The sequence below is a fragment of the Mobula birostris genome, chromosome 4 (assembly GCF_030028105.1).
Source record: "Mobula birostris isolate sMobBir1 chromosome 4, sMobBir1.hap1, whole genome shotgun sequence".
Taxonomy (NCBI): Eukaryota; Metazoa; Chordata; class Chondrichthyes; order Myliobatiformes; family Myliobatidae; genus Mobula; species Mobula birostris.
The window spans coordinates 12,463,707-12,478,008 of NC_092373.1; positions in this window are offsets into that span (position 1 = coordinate 12,463,707).

Genomic DNA, 14,302 nt, shown 5'->3' on the forward strand with positions numbered 1-14,302 from the left:
ACTCAAAACTATCTATAAATTTACTAATGATACAACCATTACTGGTAGAATCTCAGGTGGTGATGAGAGAGCATACAGGAGTGAGATATGCCAACTAGTGGAGTGGTGCCACAGCAACACCCTGGCACTAACGTTAGTAAGACGAAAGATCTGATTGTGGACTTCAGGAAGGGTAAGACTAACGATTACGTAATTGATTTACTTGTTTATTTATTACTATTTTTTCTTTATTTTTTTCTCTGCTGAATTATGTATTGCATTGAACCGCTGCTGCTAAGTTAACATATTTCACGTCACATGCTGGTGATAATAAACCTGATTCTGAAAACATTATTTCTTTCACCCTCATCGCGTTATTGTAACCCAGGCAATGACAAAGGCTTTCACTAAATATGGAGATGTTGAGGTGTGACCCTCCGGGAGAGGTGACATTATGACTCCAGCGGACACATCATAATGAGATGCATCATCACTATAAGATTTAAAATCTGCTCAGCTGGAGACTGGAGACAGATGTAGACGGGCAGAACTCATGGATTCTCCCATATCTACACAGATGGTTCAATAGATCCAGCAACAGGTCATTCAGGTATCTCTCTTTATGTTCATTAATTTCATGTCGGACAATGAGTGAGGTTTCCTCTCTTTATGAATGGATAAGAGGAGAATTAGTTGTCCTTTTTTATTATATATTGCATATTTTCTTATTACTATGTATGATTATGATAATATCTATTCATCTTTTGTTTATATGGTTGCTGATATACATACTTGAGATAATTCTCCCCTTGTCTGCATATATGTTTCCTCTAAATCAATAAAGAGATTAATAACGAAAGAAAAGATTTCTCATGCTGTGACTCAAAATGTAAATGTTCCTGTCGTTGTCTAGTTGTAAGCCAGTGAAAATTTTTCCTCTCTTTTGTTTCCTTTCATGATGAAGGGTCTCAGCCTGAAACGTCGGATCTGCTCTTTGTCTTAGATGCTGCCTGGCCTGCTGTGTTTCTCTAGCGTTTTCTGTGTGTTGCTTGAATTTACTTTTTCTTTCTTCTCCTTGAGGGACAAGAGTGCCAGAAACCATGACACATGATTGTACACAAGACAACACAGATTTGAACCAGAGATAAAGCTGAGAGTGACCACTACACAATTCAAGCCCAAGACAGCAAGTCCCGACTGCATTTAGGTCTCCTCAGGTTAGTACCTCTGCAACCCTTCCACCTCACTGTGTTCACTCAATTACCACTCCCATTCCACCCGAGAAACTGACAGAGTCATGGAGACTGTGTGAAACCACCTCTCTTATCACAGGACCATTTCCATCCCGTGCATCCTGGGGTCAGAGGGTTCACTCATCCAGTGCTAAGTTTGTTTATACATTGATTTATTTCTCATTTTAAAAGTTATCATTTCTGTGTGCTGATGGGTGTTTGTCATCCCAACCAGCTCTGCCCGAAATTCTTTGGTGTGATTGTTTCTTGGTGAAATTTGACAATGGGTTCCCCGGTTGGACCTTTATGCCCAGTCATCATGACCCCGTGTCGGTAACAGGAACCGACCCTGCTCCGGCTCCAGGCTCAGGTCAGCATTGCTCGGAGTTACCGTACTGGCACTGGAGAGGGCCCAGTCCATGTGGTCAGTTCTGGCCAAAGGCAGCTGGGGCTCCACCCTGACACCAAGTCATTTTATGTGATTAGCAAAAGCTGCAGCCCTTTACTTCCACCCTGCCCCTGATGCATGGGGAATAAATATACCAGTAAGGTTGTTTACAAAAGACTCATTTGGTGTTGTCAAATGCTCTGGTCACGTCTGCTGACCATTCAAACATGCGATTATGGGCATTAAATTAAGGGAGCAAACATAAGTTCAACAGATCGTGGAATGAAAAGGTGATAGAAATTCACCAAAACAAAAATCACTTGCAGTATTTTTTGGGGGGTGGGGGTGCAGTGGAAAGTCCATCATAGCAGTGACTTTTGATGGTGGGTTGGCAGACCATCTTCTGCTCTGATCCGAGGTCAGTCTGCAGGTTGATTGGCATCTGCGAACAGTTCGAGCTGGCGTCGGTGGCCAGGGTCAACCGCACAAAGAGCGAAGCCATGCTCTTTGGCAACTGGCATGACTGATCCAGCGTCCCCTTCACTATCAGGTCTGACCACATGAAGGTGTTGGGGATCTGGTTCGCAGGGGCTGAGGCATGCAGCAAGAACTGGCGGGAGCGGACTGCCAAGGTGAAACAGAAACTGGGACTGTGGGGAGGGCGCTCACTTTCGATAACGGGCAAGAACCTGGTCATCAGGTGTGAGGTGCTCTCAGGGCTGCTGTACTTGGCACAGGTGTGGCCCGTCCCCAACTCCTGCAGCTCGGAAGTCACCCGAGCCGTCTTCAGATTCGTCTGGGGATCCAAGATGGAGCGGGTGAGACAGACCGTCATGCACAAGTCCCTGGACAACGGGGTCAAGAACGTCCGCAATGTCGCCCTCACCCTGATGGCCAGCTTCGTGTGTGGCTGCATCAGGTTGTGAGTGGATCCCAGATATGTGGGCACAAAGTACTACTATGTGCCCCGGTTTTACCTGTCGCCCTGGCTACGAAGGATGGGTCTGGCCCCTTTCCCATGTAACGCCCCAGTCAGCTGGTCGTTGCCTCCCTACCTGTCCTTCGTGGAAAAATTCTTCAAGGTCAATGTATTTGATAACAACGCCATTAGACAGTGGTGGGCACGTAATGCCCTGCAGGCACTGCAGGAGAAGGACGAGATGGATTCAGTGGAGTGATTCCCTGAGCAGACGGTCCAGTTCATCTGGGAAAATGCCTCAACGCCAGACCTCACCAACAGGCACAAAGACCTCGCCTGGCTGGCGGTGAGAGCGGCCCTCCCAGTCAGATCCCTCCTGTATGCCCGGAACGGTTCCTCCACACCCCGCTGCCCACGGGAGGACTGTAATGGAGTGGAGTCGGTGGCTTACATATTTGCACATTGTGGGTTCGCGAAGAAGGTGTGGAAGAGAATGGAAGGGACAGTACTAAGATTCACGCCAGGGAGTTGCGTTACCGAGGACTCTGTGATCTACGGCCTATTCCCGGGAATGCACACAGAGACAAACATCCGGTGCTGCTGGCAGATCATCAACTCGGTGAAATACGCTCTTTGGTCTGCCCGAAACTTGGTGGTCTGCTAGCACATGGAGATGTCTGTGACTGAATGCTGCCGACTGGCTCACTCTCGTCTGCAGGAGTAGGTGCTGAGGGATGCACTCAAGCTTGGTGCGGCCACCGCGAAGGCCCGGTGGGGAAGGACCACAGTTTAAGGTTCATCACCCGTGGGATTGGGAGGGGTTGAGCTGGGTGGGGAGGAGACCTACCCTCATCAGCGGTGTTCACAGATAATCAACAGGGTGCCCAAGGAGTGGGTGGAATTGTTAATCTGGGAAAGCATTAGAGCCTTCGCCTGCCTTTATGGTTGATAATTTTATTGCTAATAAGTCTTAACTCTTGACCAAGGGTTGAGAGTAAATGAATGGTTTATTGTAAACATCTTTCATTTGTAAATGAACAGAGAGTCAACGCATAATTTTATTGTTAATAACTTTTTTGAATAAGGACTCAGAGTCAACAAATGTTTTTTCTTATATTGTAAATAACTTTATTTTGTAACACTTCTGAATAAAGTATTTTTGGGAAAAAAAAATATCTACACAGATGGTTCAATAGATCCAGCGACAGGTCATTCAGGTATCTCTCTTTATGTTCATTAATTTCATGTCGGACATTGAGTGAGGTTTCCTCTCTTTATGAATTGATAAGAGGAGAATTAGTTGTCCTTTTTTATTATATATTGCATATTTTCTTATTACTATGTATGATTATGATAATATCTATTTCATCTTTTGTTTATATGGTTGCTGATATACATATTTGAGATAATTCTCCCCTTGTCTGCATATATGTTTCCTCTAAATCAATAAAGAGATTAATAACGAAAGAAAAGATTTCTCATGCTGTGACTCAAAATGTAAATGTTCCTGTCGTTGTCTAGTTGTAAGCCAGTGAATATTTTTCCTCTCTTTTGTTTCCTTTCATGATGAAGGGTCTCAGCCTGAAACTTCGGATCTGCTCTTTGTCTTAGATGCTGCCTGGCCTGCTGTGTTTCTCTAGCGTTTTCTGTGTGTTGCTTGAATTTACTTTTTCTTTCTTCTCCTTGAGGGACAAGAGTGCCAGAAACCATGACACATGATTGTGCACAAGACAACACAGATTTGAACCAGAGATGAAGCTGAGAGTGACCACTACACAATTCAAGCCCAAGACAGCAAGTCCCGACTGCATTCAGGTCTCCTCAGGTTAGTACCTCTGCAACCCTTCCACCTCACTGTGTTCACTCAATTACCACTCCCATTCCACCCCACAAACTGACAGAGTCATGGGGACTGTGTGAAACCACCTCTCTTATCACAGGAGCATTTCCATCCCGTGCATCCTGGGGTCAGAGGGTTCACTCATCCAGTGCTAAGTTTGTTTTTACATTGATTTATTTCTCATTTTAAAAGTTGTCATTTCTGTGTGCTGATGGGTGTTTGTCATCCCAACCAGCTCTGCCCAAAATTCTTTGGTGTGATTGTTTCTTGGTGAAATTTGACAATGGGTTCCCCGGTTGAACCTTCATGCCCAGTCATCATGACCCCATGTCGGTAACAGGAACCGACCCTGCTCCGGCTCCAGGCTCAGGTCAGCATTGCTCGGAGTTACCGTACTGGCACTGGAGAGGGCCCAGTCAATGTGGTCAACTCTGGCCAAAGGCAGCTGGGGCTCCACCCTGACACCGAGTCATTTTATGTGATTAGCAAAAGCTGCAGCCCTTTACTTCCACCCTGCCCCTGATGCATGGGGAATAAATAAACCAGTAGGGTTGTTTACAAAAGACTCGTTTGGTGTTGTCAAATGCTCTGGTCACGTCTGCTGACCATTCAAACATGCGATTATGGACATTAAATTAAGGGAGCAAGCATAAGTTCAACAGATCTTAGAATGAAGAGGTGATAGAAATTCACCAAAACAAAATACACTTGCAGTATTTTTTGGGTGGTGGGGGTGCAGTGGAAAGTCCATCATAACAGCAACTTTTGATGGTGGGGTGGCAGACCATCTGCACAGATACAGTGGCTGAGAAAGTCAAGGATAGACAACCTGAACTGGTGTTTAATGGGGTTAATAATCAGCCCACGATGGCTGAAGCAATAGAAAAGTATGTGGAGATGTGATAAGTGTTCGGTTTTGGATGCGCTGGTGACAGCTACAGTACTGTGTAAAAGTCTTATACACATGTATCTGCAGCAATGGTGCTCAGACTCTTGCTCAGTACTGTATATTATGTCTTTCCAGTCACAACTTAATACCACTTCATACACCTGAGCTGGTACAATGCTAATCACTCTTAATTCTGTTTCCCAACTACCTCCTATTTTAATGAATTTACAGTATTGTTCAGAAGTTTCAGGCACCCTTGCTACATATATGTGCCTTTTGCACAGTGCTGTGTGTTGTCCAGGTAAACAAAAAGACAAACTGTCACTGTTTTAGCTCACAGTCCATGAGTTGCTGGGAAGTCTATGCTGCATTTTTCAGCCCAAAGGGCATGCACAGAAACTCAAACAGGCCAAATGGGGTGATAACAGCATCTTTGGGAATATGGTGAGAGCACCCAGGTACCTGATGATAAACCCTGACCAAATACACTTTACAAAAAATTATCTTTCTGGCTAAATTGACCGAAAAGTCTTGAATATGTGGGACTGGGTAATGATCAGGGGTAATGGTCTATTTAGAGATCGGCAGGGATGGCATTATCGGCTTCACTGAGTTCGTTGCTTAAAGATCATCGTTGGGTGCTTCACATCCAAGGATACAGATTGTGTTGAAAGGACAGGCAGAGGGAATTGGGAGGCATTGTTGTTAAAAAAAAAATCAAATCCTTGTAGAGAGATGACATAGGAATAGAAGTTGCAGAAACTTTGGGGTGGGGCGCGTTGATAGAACTAAGAAACTGCCAGGTCTCTGATGGGAATTTATACAGGCTCCCAAACAGTAGCCAGAATGTGGGATATAAATTACAATGGGAAATAGAAAAGGAAAATCTATGATGTAGCGAGCTGGTGTTCAGTGAATGGGAGGATAATGAGGATTGTGGAAAAACAAAGGAATCTGGCTTTGCAGACAATACAAGGGTAGATGGAAGGACAAGTATTTTACAGCAAGCAGGGTGTCTGCAGAAGTATTTGGACAGATTGAGAGAAAAGGCAAAGTAGTAGATGGAATATACTGTAGGGAAGTGTATGGTCATGCACTTCAGTAGAAGAAATTAAGGTGTCGTCTATTTTAAAATTTTAAAAATTGGAGGTGTAAAGGTCCTTGGAAGCACCTCTGCAGGATTCCGTAAAGGTGAACTTGAAGTTTGAGTCGATTGTTACGAAGGCAACTGCAACGTTGGCATTAATTTCAAATGGACTAGAATATAAAAGGAAAGATGTATACTGAGGCTTTATATGGCATTAGTCAGACCAAACTTGGAGTATTGTGTGCAGATTTGGGCCGCTTATCTGAGAAATGATGTGCTGGCATTATAGAGTTTCCAGAGAAGGCTCACGAGATTGATCCAGCAATGAAAGGGTTAACATATGAGGAGCGTTTCATGGCTCTGGACTCGTACTCGCCAGATGATGGTGGATCTCATAGATACCTATTGAATATCGAAAGTTCTAGATAGAATGGACGTGAAAAGGATATTTTGTATACCTTCTGATCTACGGTCAGAGGGCATCCATTTAGACCAGAGATAAGGAGGAATTGAATCTGTGGAATCCATTGCCACGGATGGCTGTGGACACCAGGTAACTGAGGATATTTAAAATGGAAGTTGATTGGTTCTTGCTTAGTCATGGCATGAAAGGTTCCAGGGAGAAGAGAGTACAGTGTGGTTGAGAGGGATACTCATTCAGCCATGATGGAATGACAGAACAGACTCAGGATGCTGAGTTGCCTAATTCTGCTCCTATGTCTTTTGGTCTTATGGTCTAATTGATGAAGACATTAGTGAGGCCTCACCTGGAATATTGTATTCAGATTTGCTTGCTTTGCTACAGTAAAGATGCCGTCCAGCCGCAAAGAGTGCTAAGGAGATTTACGAGACTGTTGTCAGCACTTCAAGGACTGAGTTATGGACAGAGTTTGGGCAGGTTGGGAGTGCACAACTTTAAGGAAAAACGAGAAATTTAATCAGGACACAGGAGAAAATTATTCACACAGTAGACAGTCAGACAGGTACATGAAGAAGAATGGTTTGGAGGGATACGGGACAAATGCAGGCAGATGGGACTGGCTCAGAAGAGGATGCAACCAACACCACTTCCCCATTCCCTCTGCTCCCTCCCCGTGCATTACCCTGCTCCCTCCAGGTTATTCAAACCAGCTGACGCAATTTGCTCAAAGATAGTGTTGTCATCAACAGGTCCATCCAGATTGTCCTGTGATTGGCCTGGGGAGATTCAGATCATCAACTGACCCTTCCAGACTGGGCTCCTGATCGGCTCCAGGACAATGACAACACTAATGACCAAGCCCTTGGCTGTGATGGGTTCCACCAATGTCCATACTGTCTACTGGCCTTTCTCCGTGGTGATCGACTCCTCTTCTGCTCTCAACTATTGGTCTTTCTCCAACAACAGCATCGTCTACTGACTGCAGTGGACTGCCATCGTCCATTGGCTCACCTCCACATCATCACCCAGTGTCTTCACTGATTGGTCCACATGAGGAACTCCAGTGGGTGACTTCACTGGGCACATCATTGAACTACAGCACAACAACTTCATTATATGGCATCAAGTTTGGGATCTTCACAGATCCAGTGGTCTTTGATAGACAACAGAACGTCAAGTCTGATTGGCGTGATGACTAATTTCAGCTCTGTCTCAACCAATCAGCTGAAGAAACAGCTCAGATCTACCCGAGCTGATTTTTTGTTGTCCGATGAGTGGCTGATCAATCCCAGAGCACCTCTCAGTAGCTCCATCAGTGACACCATATTTTTGGCCCCCAGCCTCACCCTACCCTTCCTCCTCAGCTCTCCATTCCCTCCTTCAGGTTCACCTTGCCCCATGTCCTGGCTGTCCTCACTGTGACTGCCTGGTTCCTCCAGTGAGGGAGCACCTCCCTCCTGCTCCCCGACCCATTCCCCACCCTCCCTTCCATCCCTCCCCCACACATGTCTCCCCTCCCTCTCACCCCTCAACTTTTCTTTCCACCTCCATGCCCCACCTCTTCCCTTCCCTCTCCTATACACATACCCCTCCCTCCCATTTCCTCCCTCCCCCTCCCACACACTTCCCCATCTACCTCCCCACCTTCCCCCCTAGGACCTTGTCAGGGAGCCCTCCCTTCATCCTCCTCCTGCCCATTCCTCCCCACTCCCCTTCCCTCTCCCCTCCCCGAACCTCTCTCCCCCTCCCTCCCCCATCTCCTCTAACCCTTTCCTCCCTCCTCCTCCCCTTCCCCTCCACTCCACCACTCCCTCCCTATTCCTCCCCCTCCCCATCTCCCACCCTTCCCCTCCCCTCCCTCACTCTCCCTTTCCCCTCCCATCCTCCTCCTTCCTCTCCCTCTCTCTCCATCCCTCCTGCCTCTGCTCTTCCCTCATCTCAATTCGCTCTTCCCAACCTCTCACCTTCCTTCCGCCCCTACCCTCCATCCCCTCAACTGTTTGTGTTTTGTGTGTGTGTGAGAGAGACCTACCCTCCCCACTTACCCCTCCCCCTCCATCTCCACCGCATTCCCCATCCCTCTGATTCCTCCCCATCCCCTCCAGCCTTATCTGCACCCTCCCCTCTCTCTCACACACCTGCAAACGCACATACAGTTGGCGTGATGGATGGAGGGGGTGGGGGGCTGAGTGGGTGGAAGAGGGGGAGTGAGGAGGAGCAGGAAGGAGGTGAGAGGAAGTAGTAGGTTGAGGGGGAGTGTGGGTGAGGAAACAGGAGGGGAAGGGGTAGGTTGAAGGGGAGTGTGGGTGAGGAAACAGGAGGGGAAGGGGTAGGTTGAGGGGGAGGGTGGGTGAGGAAACAGGAGGGGAAGGGGTAGGTTGAGGGGGAGGGTGGGTGAAGGAACAGGAGGGGAAGGGGTAGGTTGAGGGGAAGGGTGGGTGAGGAAACAGGAGGGGAGGGCAAGTGGGACTGAGTAGGAGGATGGTAGGAATGGGAGGGGGAAGAAGAGGGTTGAGGAGAGGGTGAGGTAGAGGGCAGGAGCAGGAGTGTTGCTGTGGAGCTGGAGTGAGGGGGAAGAAGTAAAGGGAGAGGGGAAGTGGATGGTTGAGGGGAGATAGAGAGGCAAGGAAGGTGGAAGGTTGGGAGTGGGATCAGAGGGAGATGAGGAGAGAGGCAGAGGGGAAGGAGGAAGTGTGGAGGGGATGGAGGAGAATGGGAAGGGGAGGGTTGAGGGTAAGGGAGGGGCACGGGAATGTGGTGGTGAGGGGGCAGGGGAAGGAATAGGGACGGATGGAGGAGGGGTGGGTGAGGGGGTTGGAGTGGGGAGGGGAGGGGAGGGGGAGGTGGGGGGTGGGTGGGTGGGGAGGGGGGAGGGGAGAGTAGAGGGAGGGGGACTGAGGAGGAGTGGGTGGGAGGAAGATGTAGGGAGAGTTCCCCCATGAGGTCCCAGACACCCCCCATACCCTACCCCACCCAACCCCCCATATCCCACATTCCCCACCCCCCACAACCCCCCCATACCCCACCCCAGACCATCCCCCTCTGGAATTGACCCCGTTCCCTGCTCGGGGCTGGGGGTAAGCGTTGAGCTGCTGAACCTGCAAGAAACTGGATCGTCTGATAGAATATGGTTCATGGACTTGGAAAATAAATTTACTTTGAAATTCAACTTTGAAATCTGTTCTTTGTAAAACATGTACTGATGAGAAATGGTCTCAATGAATGTCCGCGAGTGGAAAACACTGGTGTTCAGTCCCACTGCCCTTTGCCAGCCAAGAACCCCCACCTGAGTCAGTCCCATCTGCCTGGCGTGACCCATCTCTCTCTGAAGTTTCCTCTCCGCCCTGTCTAATGAAGCACATGTCAACCTCTGTTTTAAATATAGCCATCTGTGCCAATGAATTGCTGAGATTCATCACCCTCTGGGTAAAGAAATTCCACCTCATCTCTATAAATGAATGCCCTCTGTTGTTAGACAGTTTGTCCCTGGGGTGGGGAGGGGTGTGTTGCAGGAAAGATACCAGCTATCAATCTATGCCCCTCGTAATCTTATCACACATTATCATTCTCCCCTCAGCTCCACCACTCCTTTCAAAATACCCAAGTTTGTTTGCCCTCTCCTTAAACAGTAACTTATGCCTTTAATCCAGACTGCATCCTGGTGAACCTCTTCTGCACCCTCTCCAATGTATCACTGTTACAGTGGGTCAACGGCAATGACAGATTCATCCAAGAGGAGCTGGCCAAAGTTGATGGGAATGGGACACTAGGCAGAATGACAGCAGAGCAGCAATGACTGGAGTTTTTGGGGCAATTTAGAAGGTGGAGGGCAGATGTGTCCCAAAGGTGAAGTATTCTAAAGGGAGGATGAGGCAAGCATGGCTGACAAGGGAAGTCAGAGACAGCATAGAATCAAAAAGGAGGGCATAGAGTAGTAGCAGAAAAGAGAGGGAAGCTTTACAAACCAACAAAAGCCAGTGAAAAACAATGAGAGAAAAGATGAAATCTGAAGGTAAGCCAGCCAATAATATTAAAGAAGATGCCGAAAGCTTTTCTTCCAGAGGTAGAAAGAGTAAAATTAAGGCAGAGTGAACATTAGACTGCTGGAAATGACACTGGAGAGGTAGTAATGGGAAAAAAGGAATGGTGAACAAACTGACTAAGAATTTTGCCAGCGAGGGAGAGAAGTGAGCGTAATCACTGTTGCCAATGAGAAGCTGAAATGTCGTAGGTAGATAAGTCATCTAGACCAGTTGGTCTACACCCCAGTTAAGTCAAGTCAAATTTATTTATAAAGCAGATTTAGAAACAACCCATGTTGACCAAAGTGCTGTACAAACCATAACAGGTAGCTAAAATCACAAATCAAGAAACACAGATAGAAACAACAAGGCACAAAGCTTATAGGCAGAAAATAAACTACACATGAGCCTTGGCACAAGCCAAAAATCAGCCACATCAGGACGATTCAAATGCTCGTGGATAAAGGTAAGTTTTGAGCCTGCACATAGAAGAGTCAAAGGAGGCGGCATATCTGATAGGGAGGGAAATGCTGTTCCACAGTCTAGGGGCTACAACAGCAAAGGCACGGTCAACCCTGAGCTTAAATTTAGATCGCGGGACAGTCAGGAGCCCCAAGTCAGCCGATCTGAGGGAGCTGGAAGTAGAATAAGGGGTTTTACTGCTGGCTTTTACTACTGCATTAACTTGCTTGTCGAACTTGAAGGCAGAATGAAATATCACACCAAGGTTTTTGACATGGGGTTTGAAAAGGGTGGACAGGTTACCAAGGTTGTTGGCAATCACTTTGATGGAGTCAGGGGGGCCAAATAGGACAACTTCAGACTTGCCTTCATTCAGCTGCAGGAAGTTTAGTGCCATCCAACAGTTTATGTCCTCAAGGCAATTCATGAGGGTGAGTGGATCTGACTAGACCTTTGTTTCAAGGGGGATAAAGCTGTGTGTCATCAGCATAACACGGGAAGGAAATGTCATAATTTTGGATGATTTGGCCGAGGGGAAGCATGTATATGGAGAAAAGAATGGGACCTGGGATGGAAACTTGTGAGAACCCGCAGCAGAAACTAGTTGGAAAAGAAGAAGATGTTGCATTTCTGTAAGTGCCTGCAAGAAAATGAATCTTAAGGAGAAATACAGTGCATTGAAATAGTATTCAGTCCGCACACAGTATTTTCATGTTTTACTCTGTCATTTTCTAAATATTTTGAAGTAGAATTTATTGAGCTGATCTACAAAACAGTGTGCATCATATCAAATCAAAAGAAAAATTCCAAAGTTTCTCAATAATTTACTAAAAATTGAAAGCAGAATTGTGAGTCTGAGAAAGTATTAATCCCTTCCTTTGTAATTACTACACTCACTTTCCTCGGGTGCCATTTGTGATCTCACCAACTCACCTAATTTGTCAATGCAGAACATTGAATTCATAAGAATAAAAACCCCTCAGTCTGTAAGGTCCAGCTGTATGATAGACTTAAAACAGCCCAAACCAAAATGAAGATAGCAGCTGCTTTTGATGGAAGGGTTTTTGCACCTTCTGCGGAGATGTGATGGCCGGGAAAGTCAATGGCTGATAACTTAGCCTGCTATTTTGCATGGTTAGTAATCAATTCGTATTGGCTTAAGTGCTTGTAAAGTGTGCAGAGATGAGGTTCCTGTTTGGATTTGGATGCATTGGTGACAAGTTTGTCATTCAGGGGATCAAAAGGAAAATCTAAGTTTTTAATGCAGAATCCATCAGCTATTGGAAGACTGTACTACATTTTTCAGCCCAAACGGCATGCGTAGAAACTCAGAAAGGCCAAATGGGATTATCACAGCCATATCTAATCTGTACAGGACTTTCAGGCCTTTTAACATTCAAAGTGTTTCTATGAGTTCCCCCGTCATGCTCCTGAACTCCAGGGAATATAGCCCAAGAGCTGTCAGACGTTCCTCATACAGTAACCCTTTCATTCCTGGAATCATTCTGGTGAATCTTCTCTGAACTCTCTCCAACGTCAGTATATCCTTTCTAAAATAAGGAGCCCAAAATTGCACACAGTACTCCAAGTGTGGTCTCACGAGTGCCTTATACAGCCTCAACATCACGTCCCTGCTTTTATATTCTATACCTCTAGAAATGAATGCCAACATTGCATTCTCCTTCTTCACCACTGACTCATCCTGGAGGTTAACCTTTAAGGTATCTTGCACAAGATGTCCCAAGTCCCTTTCTATCTCTGCATTTTGAATTCTCTCCCCATCTAAATAATTGTCAGCCGTTGATTTCTTCCACCAAAGTGCATGACCATACACTTTCCAATATTGTATTTCATTTTCTACCTCTGTGCCCATTCCCCTAAACTATCGACGTCTCTCTGCAGGCTCTCTGTTTCCTCAGGGCTACCTGCCCCTCCACCTATCTTTGTATCATCAGCAAATTTAGCCGCATATTCATTAATCCCACAGTCCAAATCACTGACACACATCATAAAAAAACAGCGGTCCCAACATTGACCCCGATGTCCCATAGGTTAGGACCCTGCTGCCGTTGGCAAACTGCAACGAATTTCGTCGCTCTTTGCCATCTGATCAATAAGTGATACTGGCAGCATTTTCACTTGAGCACTTGTGTCACACAGGAAACATCGCCCCGAAATCGTGTCTGTAATGTACAGTAAACATCCCTGGCAGCTGGAACCCACTGTGTTCACAGACCTCTGAGGCCCAGATGTGCTGGCACTGTCAAAGCTACCAGGTGGTTGGCACTTTCCAGTGTCCATACCAAAGCAAGCGAGGTAAAAACACAGGCCTGGTATTGTCTGTTTCGCAGCCATGGGTGCCCTTAAGTTGGAGGCTTGCTGACCGTGCTTATTGAGGTAGAGAAAGCTGAGTCTAGACTATCAGCCATATTAGCAAGCTCCCTTTTATCCTTCACAGGTGTACTTGATTGGGCTCAGCAAACTTGTTTCGGCATTTTCTGCATGAAGATTTGTTTAAAATTAAAACAAGGATGGTGATTGCTCAGGAGGGATAACATGTGATCCATTAGCTCTGATGGCTTAGCGTCACTGTGGCTGGGCGAGGAAAACAACTGTTGGTGCACTCAGACTCCAACAGTCCAAAACACTGTAAATGGTGAGTTTTCAATGATCGGTATTGATCGTATTCAGGCAGGTTTTCAAGGAGACTCTTCACTCTGGAGATTACTCTTAATGTAAATTGGACTTTGCCTTGCAGTACCAATGTAACGGCAGTTTGATCCAATGTAGGATTTCACAAATTATATGGCAGAGGCATTTTATTTTTACGAGAAAAAATAATAACTTACTTACTGAACACAAAGTGCAATAACACTCCTTAATGTAATTCACTCACCACCTCAGACCAGCCTCTTCAAGTGAACCCCAACCCAATGTCAACAGTTGTGAATACTAAAAACAACAGGAATTCTGCAAATGCTGGAAATTCAAGCAACATACATCAAAGTTGCTGGTGAACGCAGCAGGCCAGGCAGCATCTCTCGGAAGAGGTGCAGTCGACAT